This window comes from Eleginops maclovinus, chromosome 18 (assembly GCF_036324505.1).
Source record: "Eleginops maclovinus isolate JMC-PN-2008 ecotype Puerto Natales chromosome 18, JC_Emac_rtc_rv5, whole genome shotgun sequence".
Lineage (NCBI taxonomy): Eukaryota > Metazoa > Chordata > Actinopteri > Perciformes > Eleginopidae > Eleginops > Eleginops maclovinus.
In genome coordinates, this window is record NC_086366.1 from 10,999,794 (window position 1) to 11,015,624 (window position 15,831).

At 38.3% G+C, this 15,831-nt stretch overlaps 1 protein-coding gene across 2 annotated transcripts in view; it reads right to left on the minus strand.

Moving 5' to 3' along the window:
• The window catches only part of zgc:172282 (leucine-rich repeat and fibronectin type III domain-containing protein 1-like protein), a 132,604-nt gene that overhangs the window by 60,796 nt on the left and 55,977 nt on the right, over positions 1-15,831 (minus strand). The gene's annotated exons all lie outside the window — the stretch shown is intronic.

The following is a 15,831-nucleotide window of genomic DNA, read 5'->3' on the forward strand; positions in this document are numbered from 1 at the left end:
ATGTGTATCCGTCATACTAGACAACAATATAAAGTAATTTGTTTTATATCTCAGTCTTGCCATTATTTGTATTACTTGATCCTCCTTCATGAGACATGAGCTCCTTCTCTGTCAAACTAGTGTTCAGAGGAAACATGTGGGATCTTTCGGTAAATCTATTGTTGTTTAAATATTTTATTTAAGATTGCCTTTAACAAATCACCCCAAAAGTAAGCCTAAATTGGGTGAAAGGGAAATGTTGATTTACATTTGTGATACACATTTCTCTCCCAGTGATACCATAACACCTGGATTGAAATGTATAATTTTTTGGGTGGAAGCAAGTCAAAATTACACATTTGAAACCATCAATCAAGATTGAAATATTGATTGAATAACAGATTGTATGATTTCATGCACTAATGGCTGAGGGATCAAAGTGTCTGAGTACATTTAATACACCATTTATTTTAAAAAGGAGATGAGGTTCAACTTCCAAAATAAAAAAAATAAACACCCGTTCCAAAATAATGGTATATAGATTATCAAAGCCAACATGATGGACACAGTAAAAAAGCCAGAAATGTCCTTCTTAGGCACAACGGTTTATCAATAATTAGGTAGGCAGTATGCAGAACATCCAGATCAAGTACACTGTGGTTTTTTATTTCAAACACAAAATTGGTCACACTCCCGCAGCTCTTTTTCCTTTCCTTTTTAACCTTTGTTAATTAAGCATGGTTCCTAAAGAGGGTATACTTATCCTTTTAACCAACCCTCCACAATATTTGCTTTCATATTTACTGCCTGTTTTAATAATCACCTATTTCACAGGCTTCGTAACTAATCCTTCTCTTTTCCCTGACTCTTCATGCTGGCTGTCCTCCCTGATTATCTCCCTGTGTCGCTTACTTTTATGAAAGCATTATTGTTATGTATCTTTGACGTGTTAATGTTGCAGCAATTGGTGCCAATGTTGAGTTTAAATGCAGCCATCCCTCCCTTGGTTCACCCACTCATCCTCCTCGCATTCGTACAGCGTAAATGTACAGTATAATTGCGGTTCTATTCCAAACATTTAGACACACCTCATTTTGTTCTCCCACACACAGACTATGTGTGTTTTTGATGCTTTTCAATTACGGACGTATGGGTTTTTCTGTGTAATTTAGTGAGGGTGATAGCGATCAGTCAAACACCATTACGCACTGCCATGCTCGTTGAGCTGGGGAGAGTTAATAACACAAGAGAAAACAGATCCGAGCTGACTGCACTTGTTAGAGTGGGCCATTACAATTGGTTGCAATGGTTTCAATGACAATCTAATGTTGTGCCAAAGCTAACTGTTGAGATATCTTCAGTGGAGGGTAAAACTTGACAGTTGTGTTTGGATCAATGAAACTCCAGTCGGTTTAAATCAGCTGTGATAGTGACGGGCTGTCGTATTCACCCTCATACTAAAAGTCTTACACTGCAGTTATGTCTGACTAATGTTCACAGGCCTCCTTACTGAATCGTTGTATTTTCTCAGGCTGTCCCTGCTTGTTTCATGTTTTCCTCATCCATCCTTCACATGGTCCCACTCACTTTAACAATAGCTATTTTCGGAAAACTATTTAAAATGGTACAACTATACATATTTTAAATTAGGATTTTACCCAGGGTCCCTTTCTGCTGCACACATTGGATGCATACTGTCACGTTAGGCATCAGAATATCGGAATTCAAACAATTGTTAACATTATCTCTTAACAGGGATGCATTGATCCTATCTTTGGCCAATTTGGAACCCAAACTGGCCATGTTGGGCCAAGATATGATATTATTTGTGTACTGGTGGCTTCACAATGACCCAAAAGAGAATGCACCCTTTTGGGAAAATGTGAGTGCAACCCACTGACAACTTTGTAACCGCCCATAAACCAGCAACATGTTTAATCCAGTTGGTATTTACATGGAACACCTTTTACTGGGGATAGGGTTGTGCTGTGAAGGTTGACAGTCATTTTAAAAGAACAGCCCTTTCAGCTTCATCAACATGTGATGCAGTTCATTAAGATACATTAAACCATGCTGACAGACCATGACATTCCAATCATATGCAAAAGAGTAACTCCAGGGGTTTGAATCTGGAAAGCAATGCTGTTTAGCAGGCTGCATTCATGCCTCTTTTTGATTTCAATTAAGAAAACTATTAATCACAACAAATAACGCGTACATCAGTCTTGACTAAGCTCTTAAGTTTACATACTAGATAAAAACAGTGTAGCAACATAAACATTAACGGGTAAATCTCACCCAAATGCCAGTCATTGTTCTTAAATGTCAGGTCATTACAATCAGGTATAGATAGTAGATGGATAGATAGATCCATGTTCTTCATGTCTGAAAGTTAATGTTATGGACAAAACACATTCCAACATCATTTTGTATTGATTACACTGGAGAGGTCTGCATGGATATTCATTTTTTTTCAGTGATAATAAGAGCTGCCAGAATGTTGGGGATGTCTCCAGCAATGACAAATGTTTATGTTTTTATCTTTTCACCAAGTAAGGCACAAACACACACTGACAGTCTCTTTGTTTTGCTTGACAGTATGATCTGTGCTTTGCATTTGTGAATCAATCAGCTTTTCCCAGGCAGAGTCTTCTTCAATCTGTTTAGGGCAGATATAGAGACCGACTTGGATGCTACAGCGGTATGCAAGTTGTATATGCTAGAATATGTGCTTTTCAAGAGCATGCTCATTAGTTACGGGAACAAAATGCAAGAGATACACAAAGGACTTCAAACACAGCTACATTATAGGTTTCTACAGTAAAGCAGCACTGTTTAGAGCTTCTTTTCACTTCATTTTGCAGGGTATTGAAGAAAGCAGTAATTAGCAACACCTACTGCAAAAACACCCTAGGCATCTTTTTCTAAGGGAAAACATCACCTCCATGTTCTATCGACTCTACCTGTGAAGATTAAGGACAATTTCTTATGCTCCTTTCTCACTGTGTATTTTATTCCACCTTTTTGCACTTAATCAATGAAAACAAGGAGATGTCTTTACTAATGTGTTTATTGTAAATATAGCACACTGCAAAGCTACACCGTTAAACCATGTAAGAAGGAGGCTAAAGTTTGAGGCTCCTTTTGATTACAGTGGACTGTCTTCTGATTCAGTCTGTGCTCTTCAGTCAGGATGGAACAACATGTGATTCTCTGTGCCCTAAAGCAAGTAAGAGCTCTTTTATGTTATTGCATACATAATGCAATTGCAGAATAATGGAAACCAAAAGAATACACCGCAATGTGAAAAGGGTCCACGTTAAAATATATCCAATAGCCGTGGTCAGACAAAAAATAAAGAAGAACTCAAACCGTAAGATCTTAAAAAAAACAGTGTTATTACAGCCCTGTTAAAGCGGTTTGGAACGCGTCTCACTACAGCATAAATACATTTATTAAAGGGATGGAGAAATATGTAGCATACAATACTTTAGAGAACTTATCACAGAAAATACTTCGAGTCTGAAAGCAGGAGGTTGCAGTGAGTAAGATGGGGGAGTGAGAAGATAATGGACAATTGACTACAATTTATGATTGTTCGTGTTTAAAGATGGAAATACTCGAGGCTTATTCAAATCTTAGCTGAAATAGCTCGGTTTGTTCTCTTTGTGTTTCTTACACTTCACATTTTAAAGTATTTTTTAAAGAGCCTTTGGGTTTGTACAGCACTTTCTCCAGCCATAAACTTTACTTACCAATGTAAGTTTCTCCAATGAGTTAAAAAGTCTAAAACATTTTCAGAAATAACTTACTTTTATGGAAAACAGTCTCGGTCACCTGATTCCCTGACCTACATGCTCTGCTAATAACCCAGAGTGATGGGATTATGGGAATCATTTTTCAAAATGATATCTGAAGTTCCAAAAACTAGTTCAGATGCTGCCCCGGAATTCGCTATCTCTTTCTTTGCAAGGTGAGGCATCATTTTAATCTCAGAGCAGGCCAATATCTTCTCATTCTATTCTTTAATTGTATTTTGGAGGATACCTTTGCTGTTTATGAAATGCTTTGCATTCATGAATATAAAGAAAGCCCTATATATACATATACATGGAGATAAAGAGAGAATTTATTTCAAGGGCCTCTGGCGATAATGTCTACTACAACTGGCATCTTTTGATCACAAAGTCAGGGCATACTCCCTGTACAGTAAATCTCAAGTTGCATTAAAATGACATACTGTAGTATACATCAACAATACAGAAGACATCTCAACCTGTTTGCTGTAATGTGTCTTATTTTAAGGAATGATTTAAGATGATTGTTTGTTTAATCAACAAACAATGTATAAATCGAGAATAATGCCTTTGCAACCTTTTACAAGAGACATTTGGAAACTCAAAGTTGGTTTTGCATCTGTCAGAGACAGAGACAAGTATTTGCATATGAAAGCAGATCAAATCATGGGTGATAATTACTTTTGCTGAAGTGTGATCTTTAGACTCACCAGGGGTTTTCCATGCAAACACAACCGGAATACTTCAGGAATGCAAACTCTTTTAAAATCTCCATTGATGTCCTAATAGATCAGATGTATCTGCCATACACATAGAAGTAGTGAATTCATAGGTGATGCATTACCTTTATTAAATAGAATACTTATATTACCTGCTATATAACCATCAGTCTGCTTATGTGTAGCTTTGTTTTCACTGATGGGATTTTTTAACTCAAAACAGAACCAGGAGCTTGGAGCTTGGTGTGTGTGTCCAGCCTGCTTTGCCAAAGTGCGCTGCACATTACAATGGAGATGGATCACCCTGTCAGCTTTGTTGCAGAACCACTGCACAGTGTGTTTTGTATAATTTGCTATATCTGTACATGAGCTTGTTCATGTGCTTACTGAGTGTTTATGGTATTTGCTTATTACCTACGCAACTATGTCTACGCACATACCCTCAAACGTATGCGTATATGTTTCGTACATTATTTAGTCTGTGACCAGAAGCATTAACATGTACAGTCCTTATATCTTTACTCTATAGAAGCGTGTGTCTGTAAGGGGCTTGTTTGCTGCTGTAAGTGCCGGCTTATGTACAGCTGTGTGTGTGTGTGTGTGTGTGTGTGTGTGTGTGTGTGTGTGTGTGTGTGTGTGTGTGTGTGTGTGTGTGTGTGTGTGTGTGTGTGTGTGTGTGTGTGTGTGTGTGTGTGTGTGTGTGTGTGTGTGTGTGTGCGTGCGCGCTCAATCCATTTTTTCCAAGTCTACCCTGGCGAGAACACTGAGTTATTAACAACCACAAAAGCAGCATCATCCATCTGGTACACACACACACACACACACACACACACACACACACTCTCAAGGTTCACTTAAATCAGACAACATACAGTACATGCATGTTCCCATAAGTGAACAAGGCTCTGCTGCAGCTTAATCTCTGTGAAATGCAGCTGTGATTAATGGTGAAACAAATATGTGCAGTTTCCATTCTACCATAAACAGTATGTCCACTGCTACTGAAGCAAAACTACAACTGATCTACTCGCTGTGTCTCTAACTTCCTGAATAATTATACTGCATTATGTTCTGTTCCTCAGATGGAGGGAAGAAAAGAAAAAGGTAAAGTGAGTGAGATTGGGAGCAACTTGAAATCAAAGAATAAAAGGCAAGTGAATGGACACTGTGACCATGGCAAGGCGAGGCAATGAAAAGAGATAAAGCAAAAACAAAGTGCTCCTACAGAATGGGGTATTCGTCAAAACCAGTAGTGAAGGCAAAGCTTTTATTGGCCGCAGAAAAAAAACTTGGTGGGGGCCTGTAACTTAGCAACAGCCAATGACACATGGATGGTAACAGTGAGGAGGTGGGAAGAGTGTGTGTGTGTGTGTGTGTGTGTGTGTGTGTGTGTGTGTGTGTGTGTGTGTGTGTGTGTTGTATTTGTGGGGGTGTAGTGAGAGTGTCTGTATGGGGGCTTTGAGAAAGTGCAAGATTGGTCCGGAGAACTCACAAGTAATGAATCTGGAGTTGCTGTCAATGCGAGTGCATATTAGGGGGAGAGAGAGATTCATAGAGAGATAGAGACGGGGTTTGTGTTGCATAAATACTGTGGTTGTCCACAATTTATTTTTGTTCAAGACACATTGCAGCAAGTGTCCTTATTATAATAAAACACACACACTGTGATGCTTTTAAAGTGCGAAGAGGGAGACTTTTTATGGGTCCATTAAAAATAACTATATTAAAATTATTACAGACATTTGTTTAATTTTAACTTAAATCATAATTTGGGGAAAACCCCAAAGAGCTCTTTGTGTAGTCTCCCGCCACATGGTTAAAAGCTTTTATTCATTTTGTTTCATTCCAAAACCTAACATGGGAATTAAGTAGCACGCAGTTAAAAGCAATCATTAAAAAATTAAAGTAAATGTGGGAGGCGGAGTTCAGCCAACTTTAGACCACAGCAAAACTGTCTGCAGTGAATCAGAGCAATAGCTGACTGTGTAGCCAGGCCTCACTTTCAACTACCACATACTTTCTGTAGGTAATAACATGTTCTCTAGTACGATGTCTTGTATTGTTAGCAAATAACAGACAATATTAAAATTTGACGAAGTAATTTACTTTGGCTGGCGCCTTTGAAAGATGCATGCTATCAACCATTTCTATGTAAACAGACATGATTTATTGACAAAACCTTTTCAGATACTTTTTACCAATGAAATGAGGACACTCCTGTTTACCTTTCTAAAGCATTAGTGTGTTTTTTTCCTGTATGTTTCTTTGATGTTTACGTCTAGACAGGCAGGTCAAAATAAATCTATCTGTGCTCCTGTAAAAATTCACCATAAATCTTTGATAAGTCGCTTTTGATCTTCCCGATAGACTTCTTGTTCAAGGTTCAGCAACACAGACTAGCCTTTTCCGCTGGAGGAGAGGGGTACAAACAAACCCCTTCTGCAAGCAAGGATCTTCCCTGCCAAAGTGTCCTCAAACAAGAAACCAAATCCCTCTTGGCTCCAGTGGTGCTGTTCTGTAGCTGACCCTGACCTTCCAGTGGGCAGTACAAGAGAGCAGACACTCTCTGTGGGGACCAGTATTTTTATAGCCTATGAAGTGTGGTGTTCATCTTATGAAATCAATGGGACGAGTAAATGCTAGTTCCACTTCTTACCAGGGCAGCAGCTGACTCATGTATGTCTTAACAAAGTGTTATATGATCTCTACTCACTCTTGCTTTAGTTGAATTATTTTAAAACAATTAAACGAATGATGTACAAAAGAGACTGTGTGTAATGCTATGGTTTTCATTTCTAAAGTGAGGAAAGTAATCACGTCCCTCTTATATTAAAACAAAATGTGTAGACATTATCTTGCCTCCAGCTTTTAACTCTAGACTCGGCTACACAGCTTTTGACGAGAGTGTTTTATTCATACATCTGCTGTGAGTTGACATTTCCCCATGTAGGCCAACAATGACTCATACATTTCTTTCAGGTTGGAGAGAATATGTCAGTATACATTATTCAACCTAGAACTGCAAATTTGCTTTCAGCACGGGTTACATACAGTTCTGTCACAGCGCTGAGAGAGTGAGATGTAGATGTAGCTCGTTAGACGATACCTTCTGCTTTAATCAGTTGTAGAAACAGCATGAATGAATGCAAGTAGTTTAACTTTTCACAAGCAGCCTAGGTAGAGAAATCCTGTGCAGTTAAACACATCTGGTCCCATGGTGCACATGCAAGAGCAAGCCAACTACTATAAGCCTTGAGGAGAACAGCAAAAAGGAGCCACCCAAGAAAAAATACTTCCCACGTAACAGAATTTAGGCAAAAAAAAGATAAATGGATTGGAAAGGTTGATCATTTCACAGCCGTACACAACCCCTCTGAGTTTTCAATTCAAATTTGAGGGAAGACATGCTCCAGTGTATCACACTGTCAGCCAGGAACAAAAGGATTTTAGAAAGCGATAAAAATAAACAGCATAGATCATCTCGTTTTTTCAATAGAGAGACACAGGTGCTGATACAGACAGTTGCCCAGACAAACCCTCAACCCCAATTTGGAATTGATACACCACTGGTATCTCAGCCACACACACACACACACACACACACACACACACACACACACACACACACACACACACACACACACACACACACACACACACACACACACACACACACACACACACACAGTCTTTCTTTCAGAGATCTAAGCAGAGGAGAGAAACAGACATTTGCTAATGGATCTTTTGTTACATGACTCTTTCAGTCTCCTCTCCTATCTCTATTTACTTCTCTTCTTTCTGTTTAACACTCGGTCTCCAACTATGTTTCTTTCAGTCTATATTAATCTCACTCTCCTTTTGTGTTTTTGTCATCCTATTTTTCCTGTTTATGTTCAGACTCTATGTCCCCATATGTAAGGTCTTTCGAACACTAAGCCCTCTCCCTGTCAGTACAGTAGATAATGAGGTGATTGCTGCTGCTAGTGAAGTGCATCAATGCTTGTCTCGCTGCATGTCAGTGGACAATTTACTACAGCCTCTGTTTTGCTGTCATGCTAACCACTCCGACACACACACTGACACACTGCTGCTCTCTCATCTGCATGATACCGATCATCTCTTTTGCCTCCTCTCATCCTCTTTTAGTCCAACATGAAATGTAATACATAAATCTATCAGTTCCTCTTTCCGCCCTGCTATATAACAAGCTGTTCATCTTCTTCATCATCCCCATGTCTAATTGGGGCCGCTCTGGTTCAAGATCCTTGTTTTTCTGCTCCGGTAGATGGATACAGTAACTTCTTTTTACCCGTCTTCTGACCCTCCTGCGGAACTAACAGCTTCCATCTCACTCTCAGCAGAGCTGTATGATATGATTTTCAGCTCCAAACATCAATAATGCTATTTTTATTCCTGTGTAACATAAAGCTCTGCCTGTCACTGTGTCTAGTTCCAACCGGTCTTGTTTTTGACTGCCAAATGGTTTGTGTGAAATTGTTTTACCTTTCATTTCATATCATTAGATTTTAGAAATCTGTTGTGTGAGTAGATATCTATTAATGTAAAGGTTAACATTGTAGTTAATGAAAAGTTGGCAAATGTGATTCAGTTCATGTTGCCATGTCAATGGTTCTGCTAGATCATTGCAAGTCTTTCATTAGCCACCATGGTGCGGGGAATGGGGGGATGTCACTTTTTGTAGTCTCAAACTGGGGATGTTGTTGTTATGTAAATATGCGACATCTTCTGCTCCTTTTTATTCTTCACTTTTGGTGAGAATATGCAATGCATGGCATCTTGTTTTGTAGTAGAAGAAGCAGAAGCAGGGACCAAAACCTTAAATTGTTTTACAAGTGTTATTGTTTTCCATTACTTTTAAAATGGCTTTTCAATCATTTCTACCCCTATCCCACTGAATTGAATGTAAGGACAGTTATCAAAGAGGTAATCATAACAGAAAAACTGCAACCTAGTGACAAAAACAGCAAAAGTATCAACAAGCAATGGAATATCAACCAAGGCAGTCAAGGGAATAGGAATACCTAAGCTGTTTGATCATTAGCTGTTTGATCTGCTGGAACAAGCACAGCCAAAATCGACCTTGAAAAATGAAAAACTTTAAAAGAGCTAACGTTAACCTGTAGATTATAATAACGGCATGATAATTGGAAAGATTAAAACTACAACCCAGTGTTCCAATGGGGTGTGTTCACCTTTATATTTGTGGCCTTCGGGCTCACAAACCAAGAGGCCATGAAGAACACAATACATGGTTTTCTCTCAAGCCTCCCTCCATCTATCTTTGTCGCGCTCACACACAAAAACACACGTATGAACCCTTACACACAAATACATGTATGCATGCTATCATGCACACACACACACACACACACACACACACACACACACACACACACACACACACACACACACACACACACACACACACACACACACAAACACTCACAGAGACACTTTTTTTCTGTACAGCAAGAGTTCTGAAATACTCACTGCTCTAGCTAATGGAGCGCTGACATCAAACGACTCGTAATCTGAAACCGTGCTAAATATATACCCCTTTCTTTTCACCAGGTTTCCATACATTCTTACTCTCTTCGCCCCCAATCCCTTTTTTTTTCTTTCTACAATTTTTAATTGTTCCCTTTCCTTTTGTTGACTCCTTTTTTTATGCTTTCTTCCATCCTTTCCTGCCTTCCTTCCCGTCTTTATTCTGCCCTTATTCAATGTTTAATAGAGGTTGTAGATGTGACAGATGTGTCTCATTTTGCAGAGAGCAGAAGCAAGCAGTTCTGATTCAGTGATTATGGTGATTGGGGAGTAATAATATTATAGAAAAAAGAAAAGGGGATGGGAGATGTAGAACTGAGAGGGGGTAAATGAGAAGAGAGGGGTTAGAAGAGTATAGGCCAACAGGAACATGGGGAAATAAGAAGCAGATCACAAGAGGGAAATAAAGGAAAAGATAAGGGAAAGTACAAAGTAAGAGAAATGAGAGGAAAAAAAGACACATGTGCCACTTGGTAGTCATCACAGAGAAGCTTTCTCCATTCAGGAACTCGGCGTGCAGCTGTCGCTTCAGGGAACTGATCCCACACACACATGCACACACACACGCACAAGCACACATACACACATATGCACTTGTGCTTTGGGCTGTGCTTTGAAATGATCCCTGCCACTGGAGAGGCACACACAGTGAGCTGGCTGATAATAATATTATCCTATGGCCTTCATATGGTAATATGGCTTCATTGCTATGAAGAAATATGAATATAATGGCTTTCAGGGGCAGCTTAGAGAATGACATGGCTGCCATGGTCTTCAGTTTCAATAGAACGTTAAGATTCCATATTTATCTAGGGCCTCTGTGTGGAGAATCTATTACGTTATTTACCTTAGCCATGATATGATCTGGCATGTTGTATAATCACACTTATGAGAATGTACAGAGGGGAGGCACAAGACATCCTTTGAGAGGCCAATGAGTGAAGGTCACGGCGGGTGGCTGGCGCACATATGGACAGAGAGGGTTGTGTGATACAGATTCTGGCGTGATGCAGCAAAATAAAATGCATGTTGTATGGTAAAGAGTATGTTTTGTATAACACCAAATCAGAACCTGTTATATGAAAGTAAAGTTTGAATTGTAATAGAATGATATGCTATTTCAATATTCACTCTCACCTAAGTGGGTCTAACCACTTTTAATAAATCCTTATTGAGCCTATTCCAGACATTATGTTGTCCGTTATTCTCTGTCATGGATATCTAACAGTCAGGACCACTATACAAGGTGATGAATCTGTGGATGTAAAGGTCAATCCCCAACATTTAATACCAGTGTGCAGGAACCTCTATTTGGAGGATGATGGTCAATGGTTTACCTTCACTGATCTGGCTGCCAAAAGCAACCCTCCTTTACTACAGTTCTTACAGCTTCATTAAGACAATGATCTACTTATTTACTTCCCTTAATTTGAGTGTGGCATTTCAGTAAATGTTTATCTAAATACTGTGGGAGTAGTTTTCTCTTTTGTTTTAACAGATACAATTAAGGAAATGTGTCTGAAATCACGCATATAGTGTGTTTTCTGAAGTTCCACTGAGATTGAATGAAATATTCATCAATCTTCCAGTAATGATATCCATTCTTGAAGAGATTGCTGTTAAACCAGCTGAGATCAAGAGTATCCAGCTGCACATGCTCTCTGCCTTGCGGTCCAATAAAGTCAAATTTACTGACAAGAGACTAGTTGAAATCATAGGTTATGAAGGACATTCCTGTTAACTAGATGAGCTCATTTAAGTCTAAGTTTATATATATATATATATATATATACATACCTGTGTGTGTGTGTGTGTGTGTGTGTGTGTGTGTGTGTGTGTGTGTGTGTGTGTGTGTGTGTGTGTGTGTGTGTGTGTGTGTGTGTGTGTGTGTGTGTGTGTGTGTGTGTGTGTGCGTTTGTTATTTGGTCACATAGAGCTCACTAAAAATGTGTAGTCATTATTAGTACTATTAGACTGCAAATTGACTGCATGTTATGCATAATTACTATCTAACTAAGGTAGAGACAGTAATGATTTGGGGCTGATTACTGTGGGATTGCTGTCACACAGTTTTTAGTGGGCTTAATGAACTGTCAAAGTTAAGGGAGTTGAATACAAGCACAGCAATATTAACCGCTTATGACTTATTAATTAGGGTTTGATTGACAGCTTTTACTTCTACCAAAATGTACTACACTCATCTGGCAAACAAGCCAGAGATGGCTTCATACAAACCAGACAGTGTAGGTTGGAAAGCTCCTTTACACAGCCCACATGTTAAATGTGTTCTTTAGATTATCAGAACAGCAGCATTCCTGAACACATAGTTTTATTCAAAACAATGCAAGTATATTTCTGAATATAATAACAAACAAATTTCAATTTGTTTACGTATAGATTGCAGAGACATGTTTTGATTCAATCATATGGGCTAGGATAAGACATCACAGAGAGGATGCATTCAGAGATTACATGGTTTGCTGTTCTTTCTTGGTTGCAGAGTAACATAACATAAGGTCTTTGAATATACTTATGGGTAATGAGAGCTTTATAAGTATCAGTGTGAGATAAGTGTTGTCCTTGAAACGGCAAAACAATATAAGATGCCTGTTTGTTCCTGCGCAAATTATTCTTTCACTGACAATCAAAGTTGTTTATTTGCGGTGGGGAAAACCCTGTTATTAAATATGTTCAAATGTGTTATTTCATGTATTTCTGGGATTTTAATGGTCAATAATCTTGACTTATTCTGACATTTGCATATGATTAAAATGTGCATTATGAATTGACACATGTTTTTTAAAAACAAAATTATTGATGATTAATGAGCAACAGCATAATCATATGATTCCTGTAGCATGTAAGTTTGTCAGAGCTGGAAGACTGTACATTATCACTGCTGGACACAAGACTGGAGACTGAATTTGAACCCATATTAGATATCATAGAGTATCTAAGAAACAGCATGCGTTATTACTGGCATATTATCTTTTAGTTCTCCAACTGTTATTAAAAAAACAAAAAAACAGACATGGTTGCACACATAGGTACATCTAAAACACTTCATGTACACATAGCCTTCATCAGTTTAACTGATTGGTGCAGAGTTTGTGACATTAGACCTGCGTCTGGTCAATTGACGTCACAAAGTGATGGTGTAAGATTCCCTTAATTGGACAGCACTGTAAGGCCAGCTGCATACTGTAACAAAATTATGGCATGTTTTCAAAAACAACATGACATGCTTTGAATAAAAAATGGCACCACATTTGGCCTGTTGCCATGTACAGTCTGACAAGGCAAACTCGAAAAATGCTCAAATGCTTTGTTCACTAATTACTGATACATTGTCTCCTAAGACTATGAGAGCCTCATATTCTACAGTTTGAAAGACTGTGAAATACCCTTTTCCTCTTAAGACTACCAAGCTCTTCCTGTTGACCTCAGATGCATGTATTGTATTCAATATATACAGTATGTTGACATTATAGAACCTTTTATATTTGTGTGAATGGACAGGTAAGCACATGGGGGGATGACAGTGCCCAGTTGCTAGACATTTTCTTGACACATTTAAATTGACAGATTATTTTGAGGACTTGGAATTTGCACAGATAAATGCATGTGTGTGTTGGATGAAAAGAGAAACCAGAATACCACAAACCACACTGTTTTGTTAATAAGACTCAGATCAGAAGGAAGTCCAACATGTATGGCTTTGGAACAGAATAAATGGATCGATAAAAAGGTTTCAACCTGGAACTTTAACTTAGAGATGCTTGACCTCTTCATTAACTTGAGTGCTTTTTTTTTGCTGATTTAAAGAACATAATACACATGTCTAAGTGAACTGTATGTTTGCATGAAGTACACACTGCACTTATGATTGGATAGCAATTTCAGAACCACACACACACACACACACACACACACACACACACACACACACACACACACACACACACACACACACACACACACACACACACACACACACACACACACACACACACACACACACAACTGTGACCTATTCCCGTCCTTCTATGCTTGTGAACTTATGCAACTTAAACTCTAGAGATGTAGACTTCAAACATCTGATTCCCCCACATCAATCCCCTTCAATTTCCAAGATAACTAATCTTAGATAAGTGGTAACTTCTTTGATAGCATGCTGCCTACTTTATTCTATTCAGATGTGTAATCTATGAAAAGATTTCACAAGGGGATAAAGAAATAGAAATAGGCTGTATTGTGACAGATACCAGATAGTTCAAATGAGACATTTTTAGTTATCTTAGAAATTAAAAGGCAGATAAGAAGATTGTTGTTTGACTCGTTGTCTCGTTGAAAACTAAGTAAAAAGTTATTTGAATGTCAAAAACGAATCATCTGAAGTTGCATCAGTGTTGGATGAGTATAATTTGTTTGTTTCTCTTCAAGTTTGAAACGACTTTACTAAATTAGATAAAATATCTTAGATGTTTACTCTAATAAACTTGCCCGGGGTTTATGTATTTCTCGGGTGTTTGCGGAAAAGAAAACATTGCGAGAAAGGCAGGGAAGGCTGCAAGCAGGAGGGGAATAAATAAAATGGTGGTGCAAATTGTGCTGCAACCTCTGAAATTATTGGATTGAGACACACATTTATGTCCTTTTGTATTATTTTTAAAGGTCTTGTGAAGTTTTGTTAAATGTACAGTTGCATTTAAACACAACCATTATGCCAAAGAAGCCGTTGCTATAGACAAAAGAAAGTTATGAGAGAGCTGCATTCACATACCGTTTACACACAATAACTACAATCACCTTATCCTCCACATACAGCAAATGTGTGTTTTGTTGAACAAGATGCAGTTAGAAAGCATCCCCAATGCATATAACTATTTTTTAAAATGGGATTTAAAGTAATAACAGAAAATACTGTTGGGGGAAAAGGCTCACCTCCACTGCCAAAAAATGTTTGGAGAACTGTTATGGCCTATACTGATTGTCTGACTAGACTTTGTTGCCGTGTTTTGGGTGGCTGCCAGAAGTCACACATTTATGAGACTTTGAACAGAAAAAAAGGCCAATAAAATAAAGTTTTAACCTTCTGCTCATCTGAAAAAGCCAGCCAGTAGAAACTAAAGAGATAAGCGAGTATCTCGGGTCGAGGTTTTTCATGTTGTGTAGTGACAAATCTACACATGTACACTACCCAATCAATTTGTATCTTGATGTATCAATGTATAGAGGATCCTTACAAGACTGCAGTTTATCTTTAAAGCTTTATAGATCATGTTGGTTTCACTATCTGAAATATTTTGTTGTTTGTGACCTCTGTTCCAACTGGTCTGAAGGGTGAAGCCACTGTGAAAAAATCCTCACTGTCTAAAATCTGTTTGTGTGAAAACCCAGCAGGTTTTTTATCATCACAGCCTGATTACACTACATATTTGTAAGAAAGCAAAATATGTAGTCCTTAAAACTTACATGTTATGTCCAATAGATGAATGACTGTATTGCCTTTTCAAAGTATTTATCTAGCATCTATATCTAGCAACAACATGAAAGCTGAAAAATAATTATAGCCTAATATTGCTTCAGCCAGCAGGTCTCCCTTCTTTGAAAAGTGTAAATGTCCTACTAAGAGGCTTTGTTATATTGTTTTTAGACAACAGCAGGGAAGTGTGACAATATTTTTTTATGAAACCAGCTTCCACAGAAGTTTTGAGTACACTGAACGTACTGTATAGGGTTTTACAGATTCTAACAGCCTATCCTTC